This window comes from Pelobates fuscus, chromosome 10, assembly GCF_036172605.1.
Source record: "Pelobates fuscus isolate aPelFus1 chromosome 10, aPelFus1.pri, whole genome shotgun sequence".
NCBI lineage: Eukaryota > Metazoa > Chordata > Amphibia > Anura > Pelobatidae > Pelobates > Pelobates fuscus.
In genome coordinates this window covers 17077759-17102516 of record NC_086326.1, presented here as the reverse complement: position 1 = coordinate 17102516, position 24758 = coordinate 17077759, and positions in this window count along the sequence as shown.

Here is a 24758-nt window from a genome sequence, read left to right as displayed (position 1 = left end):
ACAACAGTGGCATAAATAACTTGCACATATTTTGTTTTTAAAAAGCATAATGACAGGTTAGGCAGTTAAGTCTGAACTATAATAAACAGTTTGCTAAATAACTCGCTTGTTCAGTGTACAGTAGAGGGTCCGACAGTTGATTCTATCACATGACTGAAAGGTACCTTCGCTGGTGTATCAAGACCACTAAAGTTGGGTATCGTAAAGTAATATTCAGGCTATGTCGCCCATGTGTAGTCTAGCTTATTGTATACTAAACGGTTAATTTTCAGAATAGGCTTGAATAAAAATAGAATAAAGTTAACTAAAACGAAGATGCTAAACGTTGAACCTTGCTAGGTCGCTTATTTTAACGTTGATATAAAGTATGCACGCTTTAGAGAAATGTCTCGATACTATATTTCGCCTATAGACGTTATGCTGTAATTATTTAGGCTAGGAATCCTTGCTTTAACGATAATAGCGTTAAACCTCACTTACCCCAGAAAGTATCGTTGCTAATATAACAGTAATACAAACATAAACAGTATATCATCAGGCATTAAGCCACTGGAGACGAGTCCAGTCTCCCATATCACCTCGAGCACCGGTAATTGCCTGCCTGGAGGTGGATATTACACACGATGTGCCTGAGGCTTCTGTGACTATTGGGGGGTGTGCGGGATGCCCGCTTGTCATCGGGTGGGGGGGTCCTCAGAGAGTCCCTCGTGGGCATGTATGTGGAGGGCGGTGGGGAGTGTTCACACTGGGGGAGCTAGATGGGGACTAGATATCTGCTCCAGGTTGCTGAGCAAAAAGGCTAGTGTGGGGTGCCCGCGTAGCGGTGGAAATGTGAGGGGTTAATCCAGCACCTATAGAGGGGCCCCACGCTAGTGTGTGATGTGTGGTTGTCGTTGGGTAAGGGAGTGCGGCCATCCGCAAAGTGGGGCTATAGCTCTCCGGTATGTTATCTGGATCGGGATCAATTCGGGAGGGCAATGTCCCGGCAATATATTTTAGAGTCCCAGTCTTTTCAAGTGGTGGCTGTGACTTTAGGTACTCCGGCGTGTCTTCTGGGGATGAATTCCTCCGCGCTGGCTGTGCTCCAATTCGGTGGGTTCATGCGTCCGTCCGTAGGTTTCGGTAATGGCAGGGAGTCCGCTGGGAGGTTCAGCTGTCGCAGTGTCGCCGGCGCCTCCTGCATGCCGCGTACCGTAAGTGTGGTGTCGCCCTTGGTGACCAGTAGGGTATGTGCTGGGCCCCAGCGGTACCTGATGTGGCGTGTTCGCAGGAGGGATGTCAATTGTTGCAGGGATCGCCTCCATGCCAATGTCGCTCCAGAGAGATCAGGATAAAAGGTGAGAGACATGTCCTCGAAGAGGTAAGACGGTTGATCCCTGGTAGCTGCCAGTACTGCTGTTCTGTCCCTGTATGCCTGGAACTGTAGTATAACATCCCTTGTGGCTGTGGCTGGGGCCCTAGCGGGCTTTGGAATGCGGAATACTCCATCTATTGTCACTGCTTTGGCTGCCCTTGGAGTCAGCAGAGCTGTAAGAAGCCGCCTAGTGACATGCGGAAGTTCGGCATCAGGTATGTCGTCGCAGATGCCCCTGATCTTAAGGTGCCTCATGCGGTGTTTATCCTCAAGCGCAGCAAACCTTAGATCAGTCTGCCCGGCTAGTGTTTTCAGCTCCTGAACCTCTTGCTGCAGCGTCTGGATTTGGGTGGTTTGGGCGGTCATGGAGACTTCCACGGTCCCAATACGGCCTGTCAAGCCCTGCATTGCGTCTTTGATCGAGGCGACATCCGCCGAAATCTTTGTATGGTGTTCCGCCATTAGAGCTCTGATGGCCTCCATGCTCACCGGCGTGGGGACCTTTGCCGGTGGTGGGGGCTGTGTTTGAGCCGGCGATGGCTGAGGGTGGCCCGAAGAGAGTTCCCCCTCGCCTTCATCTGATGTCTCCTCATAGAAGTCGGAGCACCCGCCATGTAGAGACGCCATATTGGAGCCTGAGGCGCCGCGGGCCTGCCGCCAAAGCTCGCCGATATCCATGCCCTTCGTGGGCCTTTCAGGTTTAAGCTTTTTAGTTTTTCGCCCCATTAGGCTCTCTTATCTTTTGGGGTCCCCCTGGGACAGATTCGGCCCGTTTAAGGGTGTGGATGGAGGGTTTTTCCCTTATCGCGGCCTGGAGCTCAGCGAGCTTGCGACCGTTCTCCAGTCAGTGTCTTTTTTAAGGAACTCAGAATCTTGAATTATCTGATGAGGATTCCCTTATTCCTTCTTTGTGAATTACCTCTGAATTCAATGTAACTCTTCCAAGTTACCTGCTTCACGATACATAGGCCCCAAAGCAGGGGATGAAAGTTGAGGCTTTTAATTTTATTGCATAGCCTCTAGGGAATAAGGAACTAAGCTGTGACACGCGTGTGTCACTTTAAGAAACAACAGATTATAATTGCATTTATTATTGGAATCTATTCATTTATGAAGTACTGATTTGCCCCTGGGGGCAGGAGAGTTGTGAAAAAGGTTTGTTAAAAAACTACACGTGGCCAGACATTATCCTGTGGAAGCAGTATTATGTCTGTATTTAATTTTTCATTAAAATATACTCACAGTTCAGTTAAGTAATGTGCGGTATTAAAGTGTTTTGCAGTGTGTCAATTGACCACACTAATGAGTCTTGTAGTGTCCGTTAATTCCTATAGATCTTACAAAATCAAACCTTATGTTAAATTATTGTGAAATGTAGCTTTTATCCCAATTTTATCTAATACAACTTTAGTTGGAGCGTGTGGTGTCTTAAAAAATGGACAGTCACAGTTTATGGTCCTGGTATAAGGAATGTTTGGCAGCTGTCAAAAAGGGACCCACGGCCTGGCCCCTCTGCTGCTCAGTTCCACCAACCATGCATTGGAGGCCAGAAAACCTTATGATGGCTCCATCATTGCTGTTATTTGCAACACAACATCCATGTTACTTTATTAATGCACTTTGTATGAAGGAATTTTAGGGAAACTTCAAAAACCTATAACCGTGTTTCCATGTTCCGGCAGTAGGGCTCATCATGCACAGTTGACATGCCTATTCAAAATGGCTTCTTTAATGAAAATGTTGACATCACCGATTGTGTATGACGACTCATAATGCATCACATCTCAGTTAAGACCCAAATGCAATCCATACCATTTCTGTTAAAAATGCTCTTTTCCTGAAACCCTCCGGCATCTTTGGTCACTTAATAAAGGGATGTGGTAAATGTGCCACAATCAGCTCGTGTTAAATTACAGCTCCCATAATTTTCAGCCACAGTGTGGTAGCTATTTTATGGGTTATAGCCCAGCAATACATGGGATGAGACTAGATAGAAAGGAATATCACATTTTCATTTTTGCCCAAGCCATATTAAACATGCAAGGCACCCTGTTTATACAGCCATAGGCACACCTCCCTGCATGTGGCTTGCACAGCCTTCCTAAACACTTCCTGTAAAGAGTCATCTAATGTTTATACTTTCTTTATTAGAAATGCTGTTTAATTTAGATTTTCTTATCTCCTGCACTGCTAATACCTTGCTAGACCCTGCAGAAGCCTCATGTATGTAATTAAAGTTCAATTTACAGAGCAGGAGATAAAAACTTTAAAGTAAGTTACATCTGATTGAAAATAAAAACATTTTCTTTTCATGCAGGCTGTGTCAGCCACAGCCAGTGGAGGTGTGGCTATGGCTGCATAAACAGAAACAAAGTGATTTAACTCCTAAATGGCAGAGGATTGAGCAGTGAAACTTCAGAGGCATGATCTATACACCAAAACTGCTTCACTAAGCTAATGTTGTTTTGTGACTAAAGTGTCTCTTTAATCATTTGGAAAGCTATGTTAAATAAAGGCCTATAAAAGCCAATGTTATCACTACTATGGTGCCCTTAAATTGTGCCCGGAAACCTTTAGTTTATGGTGCCTCCCATGCTATAATTTTGGGGTACTTTGTTGTTGAGTTTATGTATTCCTGGTATACTGGCCATGCATAGTGGCTTTTTAGGAAGAGGACAACTAGAGGTGTAGTCAACTGTTCAATGTAGAATTGCTGGTTATACAGAACAGCAATGTTTTACATTACAGGGTTAAAAATACATGACCACGGTACCCCAAATTCCTTGCGATGACCTTGTCTGGGTACCTTTAGTAGTCCTTTAAGCCCAGGCACTCTAAAGACCAATAATAGACCTTTCTGTACCTGTCCCTCCTGCATAGCCATTTGCTTTTGATTTGTGAGTTGGGGATCGTTCGTAATGTATCACTGAACCACAAGAGATCACCGATACATTGTGTGCCGTCACGATCTTCCACAGACACCCAGCTGCATGAATTCCACTTTTTGGGGATAAACAGTCATATCGGTTCTGAATGACCTTCTGATTTGCCGAAATGGCCCATCCTTACTTACCTTATCTAGAGTGCAATCATGGTCTAGCTGTTACCTGTGAATGTTCCCAAAAGAACATTCCAAACTGATTACTAAAACGGGAGTCTGGCCATTGAGTTTGTGAGTCTCCCTTAAGTTTGTAATACATTTCTATTTCAGCCTTAAAGAGTGCATTAGGGGAAGTGTGTCTGTTAAAGTAAAAAAAAAAAACACCATTGAGACAGTCTGTTATTTTATGGGTTTTCTGATTCCTGGCACAGAGGGATTGACGATTCTAGACGTAAACTACTTTGTGTCTAGTTTTTGTGACTGGGTGGGATGGAACCTCGCTGTCTTGCAGCCCTTAAGAAATGATAAAACATTTCAACGCAGATCTGGAAAACAATGCATACTTAATTTACTCCAACAATGATTGTGAATTGTTGCTATTCAGTGTTTGCACCTCCCGTTGCTTCTTCATAAATGACCCCCCACTATGTGTTTTACCTGCAGTCCCTTCTTTTGACAGCATCTCAGTCTCCATGGTTACAGGGATCTGATACCCATGAGTCTTTTTCTGTGCTTATTAACACTTCCCCTGCTGCCTCACAGGCTATGCATTTCTTGTTTACAATATATGCCGCAGCTTACCAGACTGAAACCGGATTAAACTGTTCACTCCCCTCCAAGGAATTCAAATTAGCCACTGTCCTTTTTATAACACATTGCAAGCAAAAAACAAAAAAACAAGCAAGCAGTATTTTTTGTAGAGTTCCGTAGAAAGGAAACTGACTATTCTTGAGAATTCCAATAATAGACAAATTGTTCTGTGCAATTATTTATGTGATTTTGTTTTTCCCAGTACAAGTTTAAAAGAAATGCCGAAATGTCAACGATTCCTATACCCATTGTAAGAAAGATGACTAGGCCATCCAATACATTAAATGCTTTATAATAATTTAATGAAGTAACGGACAATCTGTGATATCCTGTCACCAACAACATATTGGGGAATCTCCGAAACACGGAGCAGACATCATCATTAAGGGATTCTGTTTGGGTTAAAGTGGGAACGGGGAATTGACTGGGAATAATTGATGAGTTTTACCGTTTTTCAAATTTGGCTGTATACGCCTATAACTTACAATTCCCATTCTACACAATTTTCCATTTAGTAAACACCCCTAAAATGTGATACACGTGACCGAACCCCACTTCATGTGTCGTGTTGTGTTGTGTCAGTAAAACAGTTAGTAAATATATAGATATAAACCCATTTTTTATTGAACCAAGCCTAAGTTTGTTCAGTTCCCACAAACAACTGACATTCCCCCCAGTGCCAGGGAGCAGTGTTAGAATGTCACCTACAGATGACTGTGCATAGTTTGCAAAGACCCCCCGATAGAGGAGCGGCTGGGGGGGGAAGCGGAGGAGAGATATACTTGAATAGAGCTTATAACCATGAAAATAATGTTAGTTTTTTTCAGAATATAGGTTTCCTGCTATTACTGTGACCTCTGCCCAACCCATTGTAAGGTGAAAAAGGCAATTTAAATAAAATGTTCTTGTACCAGTGCTGAGTTATTACTGTTACGGCCGTCCAATCCACCTCCTGTGATGTCACGTTGACCTCTCTTCGTCTTCTCGTCCAATCCATTGCTTCTCATCCAATCTGAGTCAGACTTGGCTCTCAGAGCGGAATTCCAAAGAGTCACACAATGTTTTACATTGCAGGACTAAAACCACAGGACTACTGCTCCCAGACCTCCTCAGACATGGTCTGGGTGCATGAGTGGTCGTTTAAAAATAACAAAAATTGCGATGAAGTCTTGTGCTCAGAATGTTCCCTAAATGCTTGGAAAGTGCACAAACTGAATAACGTCTGTAGAATATTTCATATTATACGGGTATATTTCACACATACTCCAAATATAGTATGGATGCGGACTGTTTTTTTCTACAACCTTTTCGAGTAGATAATAAATTAATGATGTTTTTTTACTATTGCAATAAAAGGCGTAATGTCTAACTGACACTCACTTCCCCATTTTTTTGCAAGGGGTGTATTCGCTAAACAATGAGTACAGTAAACTTTCATAGTTGTTGGAAGACAAATGCAAAATTTTGTTTAAAATGTGGAAATAATTGCCTTTTACGAATCTGTCAACGTCTTCTACTTTGGTTTAACCCCTTAAGGACCAAACTTCTGGAATAAAAGGGAATCATGACATGTCAGACATGTCATGTGTCCTTAAGGGGTTAAACTTAGAATTGCTTCATCGGTTCAACCCAATGGGTTGGGCAAATGTAATCGTTTTCAAATAATTCAGTAAAATAACGAACAACATATTTGTACAAACTCTCATGGTGTTCAACTGTCTCCTTTGTCTACTTAATGTGCATTGATTGAGATGGGAATTCTGGGGAAAAACATATACTCGCTCCGAAACAGTAGGAGCTTTTTAACCTGTTAATCTAGTTATGAGTTCTACGCAGAGGGTAAAGAGTTTAAACGCTGTAACAGTCTCAAGTGTGTTTGTAAATTATTTGTGTTGATGCACAGTAGAGCTCACCTCTCAGTTTATGGACGAGCTTTGTGCAAAGTGCGATATATTCTTTACATCCCCAGGACGTACTTGGAAACCAGAGTACCTTTCCTGGTTAAATACTTTGTTATTATTATTATCTCCCTAGATACAGCCTGTAAAACATTCTTTGACTTTTCCCCATGGTGGCATTGCTGGAAGCCAGTTGGGACTCACAAACCTATCGGGGATTTTTACCGCTTTACTGTAAGAACTCTGTTTTTGAGTACTGTGAAGGATGTAAAATGTTCTATTTATTGCTCACGTTTAGTCTTTATCTTTTCATGTAATAAAATAAAGTATTCTCTTCTCACTGTCTTCCCATTGAAAGCTCTGCGTGACAAGTAAAAATAATAGATAAATTGTGTTTTTCTTGGAATGCACCAGGTGGATTCCATACATGGGTCTACACAGAGGTAAGTAGCACGAGGTGGCCACTTACATACCCTCTGCTTTATGATACACATGGGAACATAGAAACATAGACATAGAATGTGACGGCAGATAAGAACCATTCGGCCCATCTAGTCTGCCCAATGATAATGAACAGATAAAAGGAATCTTGTTGTGCATGTACTAGCAATTTGGCTAGTGTAAATACACTTGTTTTGTTGAGCAGTAGTTGTTTCACTTGCTTAACTGGTTTCAAGAACATATCTCTTTTCATTTTTTAAAATGATCATATAGTTAAGTTTCCTTTAACATATACAAGTATCCGTTTGATCTTTTTGGGGATTATTACTATTGTTGTTATAACTTTGTATTCATGAGTGTAGGGCTACACATTGGGATCTAGTTTGTGCCTGTCCCCCTAAATGCCCCAAAACATGTCTCCCTTTTGAAATCGTTGGCACATAATCCCCAGGAGCCAAGAACAGCTCTGTGTGTTTTAATCTGTGGTCAAGAGTTTTTTGTTGTTCTGAAAATGTTCGGATTCCAATAGTGCATCTTTCCCTGCTCAGAGAATGTTGGATTATGTCAACGGTATAACTAAAGGTATCTTGCTGTCATCCCTGCATTGAAAGTCTGCCTTTTGTGTTTGCTTTTACTGGAGAGCGGTTTGTGGTGCCCTTGACAGAGCTCCTGGGTTTGGGGATTTACTGTTCTTGTGTGCTTTGATTAAATTGTGGAGCAACCAGCACTAAAGTGATTTGATCGCTAGGTAGATTCTTTCTCTCTTACAGAACTTGATTGATCTCAAAGAGTTCTTTGCAGGTAGAACTTTGCAAACTCACTGTTGACATATTCTACACAGACCCCTGGGAACTCAGAGGAACCGACTGCCCACTGCTGTGGTTTTACCTTTAACTCAGCAGTAAAATCTATTCTGACAACTCTTGTCTGCAATGCTCTGCCTCTATTTACCTGTGTTGCTGAGTTTAAAAAATAAATTCTAGTAATAATTGCCAGGGCCAGGCTGCCAAGCAAGCCAGACACAGGCAGAGTGGCTGCCAAGCAAGCCAGACACAGGCAGAGTGGCTGCCAAGCAAGCCAGATGCAGGCAGAGTGGCTGCCAAGCAAGCCAGATGCAGGCAGAGTGGCTGCCAAGCAAGCCAGATGCAGGCAGAGTGGCTGCCAAGCAAGCCAGATGCAGGCAGAGTGGCTGCCAAGCAAGCCAGATGCAGGCAGAGTGGCTGCCAAGCAAGCCAGAAGCAGGCAGAGTGGCTGCCAAGCAAGCCAGACGCAGGCAGAGTGGCTGCCAAGCAAGCCAGACGCAGGCAGAGTGGCTGCCAAGCAAGCCAGACGCAGGCAGAGTGGCTGCCAAGCAAGCCAGATGCAGGCAGAGTGGCTGCCAAGCAAGCCAGATGCAGGCAGAGTGGCTGCCAAGCAAGCCAGACGCAGGCAGAGTGGCTGCCAAGCAAGCCAGACACAGGCAGAGTGGCTGCCAAGCAAGCCAGATGCAGGCAGAGTGGCTGCCAAGCAAGCCAGACGCAGGCAGAGTGGCTGCCAAGCAAGCCAGACGCAGGCAGAGTGGCTGCCAAGCAAGCCAGATGCAGGCAGAGTGGCTGCCAAGCAAGCCAGATGCAGGCAGAGTGTCTGCCAAGCAAGCCAGAAGCAGACAGAGTGGCTGCCAAGCAAGCCAGACACAGGCAGAGTGGCTGCCAAGCAAGCCAGATGCAGGCAGAGTGGCTGCCAAGCAAGCCAGACGCAGGCAGAGTGGCTGCCAAGCAATCCAGATGCAGGCAGAGTGGCTGCCAAGCAAGCCAGATGCAGGCAGAGTGTCTGCCAAGCAAGCCAGACACAGGCAGAGTGGCTGCCAAGCAAGCCAGACGCAGGCAGAGTGGCTGCCAAGCAAGCCAGATGCAGGCAGAGTGGCTGCCAAGCAAGCCAGACGTAGGCAGAGTGAGCTCAATAGATTCTCTTTACTGTTTCTTTCCTGTTGTATTTCTCAACAATTTTTTAAAAGGCTTACACCTCCAGGTACGTCATGGGCAGCCTGAGCCTGGAGGCTGGCCATGATATTTTTGACTAATCTTTTAAGGCCTAGTAGTGCGGTTGAAGAGGCAAATTTCCTGTCCAAATGTGCATGCAGAAGGTTCCATAAACCCTTTGGAACCGTGAGGGTTATTATGGTCTCTTACTGCTTTAATCTTGGCCTTGCTTAACACAGCAAGGACTCAACACTTTAGCCTCAGTAAAGGAATCATTTCACTTAGTAAGGTGTAGGATGGCGGATGAACACCATGCAGTAACCGCTGGGGAACTAGGCAGGCCAGATTCCACTTATTGCAGTCTATTATTGACCTTCTCTTGAAGGGAGAGGAGGACTGGAGTGGCTGACATACCTACATAACGCTGTCACAAAGCACATTTCTTGGCCTCTGACGCCTTGTGGCAATAACGGTGAGCTGTGAAGACCGCCTTACTCCAGGCTAAGAGCATCATGGGGAATTAACCCTCCACACTACCATCACATTCAAAGGGGCTAATGGAGGCTGCAGCAACTCTGATACCAACCTGGGATCAGGTCCAGCATCTGGAATGCCTGGCCTGGATGGACTAAAGTCATCGCTCGTCCTCAAAACTGGAGGCCAGGTAGCAGCTACCATCAACTTCATCAGAACACATGACTGTCTGTCTAGGGGTTCCCAATAATCATTTCCCCTGTTCCAGACATGGTCCCAACAATTGGCATTGTTTAGACGCAATGGACAAATCCATTCTATTCTCCCAATGCCAGCCACTGACGCTTCTCAGCTATCCAGGCTATTCGTAATGCTTTTTCTTATGTTTTATTTTTTTTATTTTATTTTTTTATTCAAGGTTTTTATTGTTGACATATAATAAGCGTTAAACATCGATACAATGGCATACATAGCAGGTCATATAGCATCGTTGGACAAGTCAGTAAAGTATACAGTAAAGTATACAGTTTTGTTGTAAACTACGGATGTACATAGTATGCATTGTAGGTTGTACCGTAGGTATTTTCAGCTATGTGGTGCATTTCCTTAGTGCAGGTAACCTGCGGGGTGGGGTAGGTATTAGGAGGCAGCCACTTGTCGTGGTTTCTGTGTTGTTGGTGGTGTGTTGGTCGAGTTATATGTCTTAGCAAGCCGAGCACGACGTTCGGAGGTGGGTGGAGGGGGTTTGTGGACAGCAGGGAGACACAGTTTTCTTATGTTTTATTAATCGTCTAACTCGAGTCCTTTATTATATTAACCTAGCCGCGTTTATCAGAGATACTATATTGCTACTATATAAAGTCTTGTAATCTGTGCAGTAATTAGTCAGCACTCTATCGCAGATCTATATCGCTAATTTCTTACCAGACAGCTTCAGCCTTACACTATCCTGTGTTTATCTATGGTACTTTTTTTAAAATAAATATTTATTTCTTTTAATAACAAAAGGTATTCATGATTTTTACATGATCGAATGTGACAAGCTATGATACTGTGAACCATTGTAATACATATCGTTATGCGCTTGTACTGTACTTTTCATATCCGCCTCAATAAAAAAACATAGATTGAAAAAAAAAAAAAGTTAAACTTTTTGTGTGGTTCTTTTTTCTTCTCAATTTAACATTAGCAAACAACCAGCTTTTATAGAACATTTCTAACATTTACATTTACTTTTTTTAGAGTAATAGCCAGAATGTAAATATAAAATCTGCTGTGATTTCAGCACAATTTGCTATTTAATTTAGAATTCTCTGATGAATTCCCAACACATCTGATATATTGAATAGCACACTTACACGTACAAACTAAACTTTAGTTTATTAGTGCTAAGCTCACACTTAGATAGTGCTGTCTTAGTTCATTTGAGCATGAACTCATAGTAAGTTCACAGGCCCGCCTCTCCACTTAACAATGTCACTTTTATTATTACTCTCTTACATATGTGAGAAGTCACATTGTTTACTGTAGTGGTTTATTGCTATGAGGACCTTTTCAGTCCATATGTCTTACACACACATACAGTTATCAGGTTTCATCTGGACATTCTAACTGATAGTATTCAGGTCAATATGTGTCAGGATCGGGTCAGGGATCCAACACGCAGAGTACAAAGAGTAGCAGATACGTATACCGGTCCTTAGAATGGCCGGACTTAACGTAAAACTACAATAGAATGGTCAGAGACAAGCCGAGGTCGAGGGAACGAGAAGACAGGTAAGCGAGAGACAAGCCGGGTCAAGGATAACAGAAAGACAGGAGAGTAAATACCAAAGCCGGGTCAGAACCAAAAGGCAAGAGAATAACAGAGCACTGTGTGACTAGGCAGACTAGAACCACGACAGGGCAATGAGTAAATGAGAGAGCCACTGTTAAGTATCCTGGTTAGGGAGAGAAGACACGCCTCCGGCGAGTCCTGATTCGTCTCCAGAGATTTGAGTGACAGAACGTTCCGGGTTGGCGTCATGGCGTCGACCTCCGGTCCTCCTGCTATAAAAGGAAGTGACTCCCTCGCGGCCGGCGTTTGCAAGACCGGGTGAACCGCGAGGAACCGAGGAGACATGCCGTCCGGACGGATAAACTTCTAAGTCTCTACCTCTCTCAGAGGTAGAGGCTTCAGGTACCCTGACAATATGCTTCCTTACCAAGTTGGCATAATTACTCATCTACAGCTGTTTTACAAGGGCTATACCCCAAGCTGCACACCAAAACATAGCCTAGATGTGTGATTGTTCTACTTTGATTGTAACATTACTGGCTCAAACAAACACTGATATTTAAAGGAATAAGAAACATGCAGTTATTGTGGGAGTGCAAACCACACAACATGAGCATCCCATGAAGCGCAATGCTGGTGGGTAGGTAAAAGGTGGTGGGCCAGGGTTGTGAGGGGGGCATACCTCCTGAAAGAAGAGGCAAAACAACCTGTCATGCAGGCAAGTGGATGATGGGGAGTGCTATTTCCAAAAGTGGGGTACCAAGTTAGGATGGTAGGACAGTACCCTGAAACAGTGGTTGTCCTGCAGACATTGGGATGGCTAGGAGATCTAGAAGTTAATGGTAAAAAAAAATTCTATAATCCAGATGTTATAACAAACTGTGATATGTGTTTTAACACCTTAAAATATGTATTCCAAAGGTCGGTGGGCAGAGAAATTCTCAGTTGCCTGTACTTCCTCCAAGACACTTAGTAAGTTTCAGTTAAACTAGGAATTGTGAAGAATTGAGTAAGAGAAGTACAGTATTTAGCCCAAGATAAACAAGTTGGAAAAATTCTCCAATTAACAATATTTAAATTTGGTTATTTTGAACCAAAATGTAGAAATTCCTTCTGAATTGTACACTATTCCAAAAATTGGTTTATAATCCGATACGTTGATGTACTGAGTTGCAGTGATAAAGTACATCTCGATCTCTCTTTGGTGGTGACTTGTATCAGAACAACAGCAAAATAGCAAAATATGGGGGGCGGGGCCTGACTGCAGAACAGAGCAGACGTGTGTTGCTGAAGCTCCTGCAGGCCCATACAAACTACACTGAATCCCACTAAGCTGAACCTGTAACCCGACTCATTCTGGCTCCTAAGTGACTCAGGACACCGAGACCTACAGGATGACACCCTTCCCGAGGTTATACGCCAAGGTCCCGATCACTCAGCCACTGAGGCCTACACACGAGGTGGACATGGGGAGACGGCCGCTCTCCCGTTGTCCCACAGCACTGAAAAGCACTGCTCAGACCACCGTTCCCCCCCCTATGGACCGGCGGGGGTTATCCCGGTCCCCACCAAGCTGGCATGCAAAGTTACAAGGACTGCGCCTGACCACCCGGACTGGGCCTCTGAATATCCTGAACCCAGCAACATTTCGGATACTATATTCAGGCCTGTACTCACACTACCCCAGCCTACCAGTCTGGATTTAATTTTCCAGAAATTCTGGGCCCGTCTGGAGCAACACCTAACCGGGTCCTCCCCGGCTCACGGAGCGGGGACAGAGGAGAAGATGAGGAGGAAACAGAGGGGTCAGATCCCGGGTAAAGCCTGCTCTCCCCCTCCCGCTACTACCAATGTATACCCACCCGGGCCGGAGGTCCCACGGAGACGTCCTCCAAAGCTTCAGCCACCACGCAGGAAGCCCGCCCGCCGCTGGCGGCGTCGAAACACCGGGGCCACTCACGGCGCCCACACGGGGCAAGACCCGGCCCACATAGACGACCGAGTCTGTGGCAAACAGAAGCAGACCCGACATGAGGCCTGGAGCTGAGGAGAAGCCCCCCCCTCCTCAAAACTACTCAGCACCATCCGCTGCACCCACGCTCTGACAGCCACACGACCCGATGAAGGCATTGGCTGATGCGGTGAACACAGGCTTCGCACACACGACCGATCCCTGGCATGGACTAACAAACAGAGAGAAACTACACTACTGGAGATGAGTACTGCTTACTACCCGAGCGATCAGTGACTCTCAATGACAGTATAATTTGACTCAAAGCTGTACCACTTCGAACACCATTTAATACACTGTGACCCATCTCCACACCTCAGATATACCCAACTACTTTAGCTTAGAGTTGTATCTGCATATTAGCTAACCCTATGATGATCTAATACCAGCAGTATCATAACGCCACATGTGTTCCCCCAGTCCATAATCATTTGCAGGGGACTATCCCCCCTAAGCTTTAGACCATAGCTTGCTGCCTAGTACATATTTGTGTGAAAGCTTAAAGGACCACTCTAGTGCCAGGAAAACATACTCGTTTTCCTGGCACTAGAGTGCCCTGAGGGTGCCCCCACCCTCAGGGACCCACTCCCGCCGGGCTCTGGGGGGAGGAAGGGGTTACACTTACCTCTTTCTCCAGCGCCGGGTGGGGAGCTTTCCTCCTCCTCCTCTTCTTCCTCGCGACGTCATCGGCTGAATGCGCAAGCGCGGCAGGAGCCGCGCTCGCATTCAGCCGGTCGCATAGGAAAGCATTCATAATGCTTTCCTATGGACGCTTGCGTGCTCTCACTGTGATTTTCACAGTGAGAAGCACGCAAGCGCCTCTAGCGGCTGTCAATGAGACAGCCACTAGAGGCTCTGGAGGCTGGCTTAACCCTCAGTATAAACATAGCAGTTTCTCTGAAACTGCTATGTTTATAAAAAAAAGGGTAAAAGCTAGCTGGACCTGGCACCCAGACCACTTCATTAAGCTGAAGTGGTCTGGGTGCCTAGAGTGGTCCTTTAAACTACCCAACGCAAACCAATCTTATATCAAAGCTAGTTCCAGCCTGTATTACCTAGTTAGCCTGTTACCTAAGGACAAGCACACTGTTTAACTAACTTGTTTCAATAACGCTCTCTCTGATATAACTGACCTAGCCTGTTAAGATATAAAAAAAATGTGCATGTTTCTTGTATGCCCTGCATGTTAAGCGTGAAGAAATGCCTGAGGATTGCTAATGGAGCACCTTAAGCCTGCCTGTACTATTATTATGCACCGCAAAAAAAAAATACAAAAAAAAAAAAGCAAAATATGGGCAATAGCCTACAAGTATGTTCAATTTTGTTCACATGTGCAGAGAAATGATCAGCCTTGACAGAAGATGCAGTTCCTTATGATTGTTATCTATATGCTTACATTTAAAAAAAAATATTTTCCCCTGGATACTCGTTTTTTTTTTCTATTATCTATTACTTTCATGTATCGTAGTGCATACCTCTGTATTGCCATTTTAGGGGTTACATTCCCTTGCTTGTGTAACCCCTTCTTTGGGAGTTTTTTTATTTTTTATTTTTTTATATTTAAACTGTAAGTGGTTCTGTGTGAGCCTAGACTTGACAAAGACCTTGTAATAAGGTCGAAACAGTGCTGGCTCCACTCTGATAAATATCCTTCACTAAGACGTTGGTGTTGTGGTTCTGTTATTGTTTACTTTGTGTCCAACTGAAGCTCCTGGAACCTGGTTATACCATGCAGGGTGGTGGTTTCCCTTATCTACTTCTTAAAGGGAACCTGTCATTATTATTATTTAATTATTTATATAGCGCCAGCAAATTCCATCCAGCGCTGTACAATGGGTGATATCACTAGTGCTCTTTTGAAAGAGTATGAAATTCCATCTATACATTGCGTAGCAGTTTTATTAGCAAATATATAGATTGTTTTTTCTCCCACTTCTTAGTCTAATCTTCAGCGTAGACTCCATGCCAACAATTTGACTTACAAGGGATATCAGAGACGACCACCCACAGGCGGACCTTCTGTTCTCTTTTAAACATACCAATCACAGCACATGTGCTGCAGTTTTTGATTAGGGAGTATGGGAATAACTAATGTGATGGTAAGATCTCCCAAACCTAGTGGTAATTTATGAAACAGCTTGATTACTATACGTGATCTCCGATATAAAAAGCACCATCACATCTGAAAGGTAAACACAGTCTTCGGGTATATGGCTACACACAGTGGAAGTGCCATCTCCATTTTTGCGTTAATCACATCCCTGGAAAAATGGAAGTCAAGGTTAGAAAAACACATGTTGGGCTAACAGCCATGAACTTGATTATTATTATTATGTTATTATTTATAGAGCACCATCAAATTCCGCAGCGCTTTACAGTGGGTGGATGAACAGACATGTAGTTGTAACCAGACAAGTTGGACACACAGAAACAGAGGGGTTGAGGGCCCTGCTCAATGAGCTTACATGCTAGAGGGAGTGGGGTAAAGTGACACAAAAGGTAAGGATAGTGTAATAAACGTTTAACTCGCAAGTTGGAATAAACTTGGAATTAATAATAACATTAATAACTAAAAATAATAACTTAAAATAATAACTTTAAAACCGAATGTAAAGTCAGAGTCCACACTCCTTGCTTTCGGCAATTCAATAATATTTATTAAGAGAGGCTAATTAAACAAATAAACAATACATATACATTGGAAATAGGCTAGTATATGTTGCTACTAAAACTAATCATTGACTGAATGGAAAGTAGGCTAAACTAACATAGTATAACAGACATAGACACGTGATACAGTTACCACTCCATCGATCGTCAGCTGAGAGTAAGAGAGAGAGGGTGTTTATAGTGGGGAGAGGGGAGAGAGAGAGAGAGGGTGAAGAGAGGTAATTCAAAGAGAGGTAATTCAAAAGAGAGAGAAAATGTGCTATTCACAGGGCTTTAAACAGGTTAGCCCCTCCTTCTGCTGGACACACCTCCCTTAGTCAATCCCTTAGGATGTAACAGAACCAGAGTGCCTCCTGGGGGAAGGGGGATTGCACTGGAAGGGAATGGAGGAGGAGTTTATCAACAACCCAACTGATTTTGCCTGGTGAAAGGCCATGTGCTTCACAGAGGACTCCATTATTGCCTAAGGGTATAATGGGGGCTTGAATCCCTGTATTAGAACACAATAACACTTAATTGGCATACAGTTTGGCTGTTAATCACATACCCCCACTTATTACAGATAGTATTAGCCTAATGACAGTTGCAAGATAGGAATCAGTCGGGAGCTATCAACAGTTTAATTGATACGCTTTTATGAAGAAGTGGGTTTTTAATGATTTTTTTAAGGAGTGGAGACTGGGTGAGCATCTAATGGAGGAGGGAAGTGAGTTCCATAGGAACGATGCAGCCCTCGAGAAATCTTGAAGGCGAGCATCATAGGTGGGAGTACGGACAGAAGATAGAAGTAAGTCTTCAGCAGATCGTAAGGGCCTAGACGGGACATACTTGTGTATTAGTGAGGATAGATAGGTGGGAGCAGCATTATGTAGAGATTTGAAAGGAAGAACCAGAATTTTTAATTGAGCCCTATATCTTTCAGGAAGCCAATGTAGGGACTGACAGAAGGGTGAGGCTTGGGAGGTGCGGGCGGACAGGAAAATAAGCCTCGCCGCCGCATTCATTATGGACTGTAATGGCGTAGGTTGGGAGCACATAAGACCACTGAGAAGCAGATTACAGTAGTCAAGGCGAGAAAGGACAGTGGAATGGACCAGCACCTGGCGTTAAGTAGGATCGGATGCGCGCAATGTTTTTGAGATGGAAACGACAGGATTTGGCGATAGACTGAACATAAGGCGGGGTACTTGGTAGTGTAAATTCATTATAAAACAAAAATGTTGGCATATGTATGTAACGGACCGTTTCGCTCACAAGAGGATGAAAACCGTTTAGGCGATAATCCCCTTCCAGATAGACCAGCAGCTACTGCAATCATCAATCTCCCGAACTGCAAACTGCACGAATCCTCCAACTCCCGAACAGGAAACACACGAACCCGGGAAACAGCCGAACAGGAAAAGCATACGAACAGCTTACACTCCTGGCAATCGGCATATAATCCAAATCCCCCAATAACGAGACGACACTTCATTTTGAGGGTTAAGCAGAATCTGGTTTACTGGGGCTAACTGCCCGGCTTTTATGCAGGTCTCCCACCTGGTGGACACTCCCCTAGGCAGTGGCGGATCCAGAGCCTGATCTCGGGAGGGGCACTTGTAGATTATTTAAAAAAAATAATCCTAGCACAATAACCACTACAGCTCAGTGTAGTAGTTATGGTGCCAGTAGTGCCAGGATCCCACCCCGGAGTAAGTAGTCATACCATTTAAGAACAGTTTGACAACTTACCTGGGGTCTGCTGGGATATAGGGCATAGGAGAAGTGGTGTGTGTTAGGGGTGAAGTGTGTGTGAAAGGTGCAGTGTGTGTGTGAGCGGTGAAGTGAGTGTGAGTGCGTAAGGGTGGCAGTGTGTGTGTTAGGGGGCAGTGTGTGTATGGGGGCACTGTATGTCTGTGTGGGGCAGTGTGTGTATGGGGGGGCACTGTATGTCTGTGTGGGGCAGTGTGTGTATGGGGGCACTGTGTGTATGGGGGGGTCGTGTGTGTGTGTTTGGGGCAATGTGTGTATGGGGGGGCAGCAGGGTGTGTAGGGCACTGTGTGTGTATAGGTGTGCAGTGTGTGCGGGGCAGTATGTGTATGGGGCAGTGTTTGTGGGGCAGTGTGTATGGGGACAGTGTTTGTGGGACAGTGTTGTATGGGGACAGTGTTTGTGGGGCAGTGTGTGTATGGAGGCAGTGTTTGTGGGGGCAGTGTGTGTATGGGGTCAGTGTGTGTAGTGTTTGTATGTGGGGCAGTGTTTGTGGGTCAGTGTGTGTATGGGGTCAGTGTGTGTAAGGGGGAAGTGTGTGTATGGGGCAGTGTTTGTGGGGCAGTGTGTGTGTGGGGCAGTGTGTGTATGGGGACAGTGTGTATATGGGGGCAGTGTGTGTATGGGGGCAGTGTGTGTATGGGGTCAGTGTTTGTGTGTATGGGGGCAGTGTTTGTGTGTATGGGGGCAGTGTTTGTGTGTATGGGGGCAGTGTGTGTATGTATGGGGTCAGTGTGTGTAGTGTGTGTATGGGGTCAGTGTGTGTATGGGGTCAGTGTGTGTATGGGGTCAGTGTGTGTATGGGGTCAGTGTGTGTAGTGTGTGTATGGTGTGTGTATGGGGTCAGTGTGTGTAGTGTGTGTATGGGGTCAGTGTGTGTATGGGGTCAGTGTGTGTAGTGTGTGTATGGGGTCAGTGTTTATATGGGGACAGTGTGTGTATGGGGACAGTGTGTATATGGGGACAGTGTGTATATGGGGACAGTGTGTGTATGGGGACAGTGTGTGTAGTGTGTGTATGGGGTCAGTGTGTGTATGGGGTCAGTGTGTGTATGGGGTCAGTGTGTGTATGGGGTCAGTGTGTGCATGGGGTCAGTGTGTGTATGGGGTCAGTGTGTGTAGTGTGTGTATGGGGTCAGTGTGTGTATGGGGGCAGTGTATGTTGGGCAGTGTGTATGGGGGCAGTGTGTATGGGGGCAGTGTGTATGGGGCAGTGTATGTGGGGCAGTGTGTATGGGGTCAGTGTGTGTATGGGGGCAGTGTATGTGGGGCAGTGTGTATGGGGTCAGTGTGTGTATGGGGGCAGTGTATGTTGGGCAGTGTGTATGGGGGCAGTGTGTATGGGGGCAGTGTATGTGGGGCAGTGTGTATGGGGTCAGTGTGTGTATGGGGGCAGTGTATGTTGGGCAGTGTGTATGGGGGCAGTGTGTATGGGGGCAGTGTATGTTGGGCAGTGTGTATGGGGTCAGTGTGTGTATGGGGGCAGTGTATGTTGGGCAGTGTGTATGGGGGCAGTGTGTGTATGGGGGCAGTGTGTGTATGGGGGCAGTGTATGTTGGGCAGTGTGTATGGGGGCAGTGTGTATGGGGGCAGTGTATGTGGGGCAGTGTGTATGGGGTCAGTGTGTGTATGGGGGCAGTGTATGTTGGGCAGTGTGTATGGGGGCAGTGTGTATGGGGGCAGTGTATGTTGGGCAGTGTGTATGGGGGCAGTGTGTATGGGGGCAGTGTATGTTGGGCAGTGTGTATGGGGGCAGTGTGTATGGGGGAGGGGAGGGAGGCTTTTTAATAAAAAAAAAAATGTATTTAATAAAATATATTTATGTCCCCCCTCCCTTCTTACCTTTATTGAGGAGGAGGGGGGACATTTCTGGATCCCTGGTGGTCCCAGTGGGGAATCCCTGGTGGTCCAGTGGTTCCAGTGAACTCTAGCCCGCGCTCCAGGGCTAGAGTTCACTCTCGCGAGATTTGTAGTGGTAACCGCGGCAACGCTCCAAATCTCGCGAGAGGAGGACCCGGAGGAGCTGCTGGTAACAGCTCCCGGGTCCTCTCTCCCTCCCCTGCCGGTCGGCTGTCAGTAATGTGCCTGCGGACCGGGGAGGGAGATCACTGATCACTGATCTCCCTCCCGGTCTGCAGGCACAATGCAGGGCTGGCACTTGGGCAATGCCAGCCCTGCATTAGCCGGCGGGGGAGAATCTCGGGGGGGGCAATTGCCCCGTTGCCCCCCCCCTGGATCCGCCAATGCCCCTAGGGGACCAGATGGGAAACTGGGAAACATATAGGACACTGACCAATCACAGACATACACCTTTAAACAATCCCACAATGCATCACAATCCTCAGAGGCAAAACTCCATTACACACATGGTAAACAAAAAGACAGTAAAAGACATAAAATTACATTCTGATACATTTAGTACATAAAACATATACATTCTACATATCCCCAGATAGCTTAGATCTGAGCGCACATTACTACCGAATGGCGCTCAGATCACATACATACAGTTTAATTGCCATGGAGCCAAAGTCTTTCCCATAGTCTTTCGTTACACGAATGGGCTCCATGGCTGGGCTATCTGGGTTAACACATTCACATATAACAAAGTACCGAATGAACCGGTGTTCGGCTAAATCTCCTCGAATAGGAACCAGGAGGTGGACGGCTCAGCGGTGTTCGTGCAAATCAGTGTCCGTTTTTAGTTCCATCGTTTAAGCGCTGAACACCGCTGACCGTCCGGGACTTTAAAATGGCCGCCGCCACGTGTTCGGTAAACGAACAAAGACCACCCAGCGATCATCAATTAAGCTGCGGTTAACCGCAGCTTCAGGGAGGTCAATTGGTGGCACACTCCTGCTCCTAGGTGGTCGTGCATTCGGTAGTTTGTTCGGTAGATGAAATCTACCGAACACCCCGGCAGAAAGTCACGAATAAGCCTTTCTGCAGGGAAAATAGAAGCTTTAACATGCAGGGCCATAGTCCAAAGGGAGCAGGCGAGCAACCAGGCTTCTCCAGTGCCCGGTGGCGAGGTTCGTGTTTGGTAATCACACAGTAACTCATGTAGGTGTGATTTATAGGCCCCCAGGACAAATAGAAGAGTTAGATAATCTACTAGTCGAGGAAATAACTAAAATGACAATGAAGGGGGAAGTTATCATCATGGGTGACTTTAATCTTCCTGATGTAAACTGGAAAACGAAAATAGCTACTTGTGCTAGGAGTACACATATTCTAAACTCCCTACTGGGATTGTCTCTAAAACAAGTCGTTGAGGAGCCAACTCGTAAAGAGGCCATACTAGATTTAGTGTTAACAAATGGAGATTTGGTATCAGATATTACTGTAGGTGAAAGTTTAGGATCCAGTGATCAACAGTCATTGTCGTTTAATATATTGATACTTTTCAGAGTTCAGAGAAGGGCTACTAAACTGGTTCATGGATTGCAAGATAAAACTTACCAGGAAGGGTTAAAGGATCTTAACATGTATAGCTTGGAGGAAAGACGATACAGGGGGGATATGATAGAAACATTTAAATACATAAAGGGAATCAACACAGTAAAGGAGGAGACTATATTTAAAAGAACAACTACCACAACAAGAGGACATAGTCTTAAATTAGAGGGACAAAGGTTTAAAAATAATATCAGGAAGAATTACTTTACTGAGAGGGTAGTGGGTGCATGGAATAGCCTTCCAGCTGAAGTGGTAGAGGTTAACACAGTGAAGGAGTTTAAGCATGCATGGGATAGGCACAAGGCTATCCTAACTATAAGATAAGGCCAGGGACTAATGAAAGTATTTAGAAAATTGGGCAGACTAGATGGGGCGAATGGTTCTTATCTGCCGTCACATTCTAAGTTTCTATGGTTCTGTGCTCCTCCTGATGTCTTCCCCAAGCAGGACAAACCTCAGTGATACAAACACTATGAATTCACATCTGATTGTCTGAACTTGTTAGATATCACGAGTTAAGTTCATTTTTCCTTCTCCTTGTGCATCATTTGGGGGGGGGGGGGGGAGGGGTGTTAACAATGTATTGGTCTAATAACTACAAAGCAATTATCTTTCAAATTATCTTGTCCACGACAGTTTTATCCACACATTGTGCTAGCCAGGTTGCTAGAGAATGTATAGCTAAAAAATCATTTCTATATCATTTTGACATCTTTAGACGTTGGTGCAATGTCATATTCGTAGTGCATTTCAAATATTGAGTCACATTGCAGGAAGGTAGCAGCGACGAGTATCCTTTAGACATGGGTTGTAGTGTCAGATTTAAATTTTTTATATATTTATAGGATCGTCTCACTCCCCGGCTAGTATTTTGTGTATTCCTCATTCTTGAGTCCCCTACCAGAGACCTGGAATTCTGAGAGTTCTACATAGAATCTTAGCTGTTCTAGAACTAAACTCTTCAGATATCAGCCGGAAGGAAGATCAGAACCTCCAGAAGTACACTACGAAAATGTCTCCCAAAGATAAACTGCTAATAGAAAGCCCTAGACACCAACAGGCAGAGGAGATATGTATACTGCCCCTTTAAATTATCTTTGCTGAATGCATTGTCTATGCCTGTCTGCCCTTGAAAGAAAGCAGAGTATGTTTTATAAATAAAACATTATAATACACTTGTTCTCAATTGAATAGAACAGCTGTTACAAAGAGGCTCTTCAGGGTTATGTTCTAAAACATAGTTTTTCAGAAATTGATCAAAGAGTTAAACGATTTACACCACAAGATCCAAATTGAAATAATTCTTCATTTACTATTATTACTATTTATTGATATTATGATTATTATCGTTATATAGTGCCAAAATATTCCACAGCATTTTACGATTATACAACGGGATATCGGAATCGGAAGGTGAAGAAGGTTCTCTTCTAAAAATCTTACAATCTCTCCTATCAAGCTTGTCCATCTTGGCCTAAAATGTGAACATTTCCAGTTAATTTCCCAATTTAGATTATAGACCTGTCTATTCTATAAACTCCTTTCCCTCCGCCTCAGTTTCCCGTGCCCAGGGCAGCTGGCTCTTTGGCTCTGCGCAAACAATGGCCTTCGTGGTTTAATTTCTGGAAATAAAATGATTCATATCATAGCGCAGATCATAAAAATTGAATATAAACATAGAAAATATTGACAAGGTTGGATGCTTTAATCCTTATTATATACTCTCATATTTCCGTCGCCGAGATCACCCGGCTAACAGAGGATTATTTATCCTTATGTTGCAGTTACATTTACTCCTGCTATCCCTGAAACCATTTAAAGAGGAGCGTTCCAGCACTGATACGGTTGATGATAATTGAAAACGTGACAATGGCGTAAACACGCTGTGTCTGGAGGCTTCCTTGCCTTCAATTCATGCACATCTTTTCTAATCTGTCCCCATGCTGCAGTACTGTATCCATGTCCTCTCTGCTAGTTAAAACGGGTCACTGGTCACAGATTTGCTCTAATTTACAGAACTCTCTGTAACCCATTAAGTTCCAGAAGAGGTTTTCGCCTTCGCTGCCAAAAACAGACAGCACTGCAGGCGTCTTTGGCAGCAGGAGTTTTAACCCATTCAGTGCCATAGTGATTAGTTAGACGTCCTTCACTCCTCCCTCACTTGAAAGGTTAAAGTTCAACCTCCTCTTTAAAGAAAATAAATAAGAATGAGATCAGAAACGGGGGTCAGGGGATAATGAAGAATAACGATTTTTTTTCCTTTTCTTTGTATGTTTTAATGTACTCAACAACATTTTGCTAAGTGAGATGAATAGATCTGTCAGTTATTTTGTGCTGTTACCCTCAGCCTGATGCACTGAAGCACATTGTATCTGGAAAAACGCGTTTTGCTTTTCCCAGTGCCATTGTTGACAAGCAGTGAATGCTATACACTTCTACGACACATTGATAGATAAATGTAGCTGCATTTTCTGTTGTTCCTGTAATTGCTGTCATGACAGGAAGGAGGGGAAAATATGTTTTACAGAAAAAAAAATAAAAAAAATCTCATTGGCCTCAAAGCATAAACCTCACCTCTAAGCTGTTCCTTCTGTCTAAGAGAAAAGCAGGGGGGAGCGGGGAGTCTGAAAATGATTAGCCCTGCCTTTTCCAATGAGATAGAATGCAGAAGGGTCCCTTTAGGGATTTAGTGAGGTGGCAAGGTAAAGAGGAGCCCAGATGATCACAGTTACAGTATCTGTGTGTCCCCGTTTGTTGGTGTGTGTGTTGTCTTTTCACAGCCTGTCTTTGTGCACTTTGTGTAGGAATGCAATGTTTAAGCAGTTCAGCATGCAGACTCCTTCTCATAGCCAGATCTGCTGAAGTATGTAGCCATGGAGGAGTCAGATTTCATGAGTTTAGAGGAACTGGGAAGTTCAGTCGACTAAGACTGTGAGTGATTTTCAGAAGTGGTGGTTTAAAAACAACGTCTGCCTTTTCTGAAACCCCAAAACATTGCTGCTATGTTCCAAGCTGAATTCTGATAGGAACCGTCAATACTTACTATGCCTGGGGAGCAGAATCTCTATAAAGTAACACTCCGGACGCCTAAAGCAGTGTAGCTTGCTGATGTACTTTATGTGTAAAGAGTGTGTCCTCTTTTTTCATTTTATAAAAAGGCAGATTTCAATCAAAATTGGCACTTTTATAAATAAAGCTTGTTACACCCCCCTGGCTGTCAATCAGACAACCGGCCCTGTTACTTCCTGGTTTGGTTAGCTCAGGGGAGCTAAACTC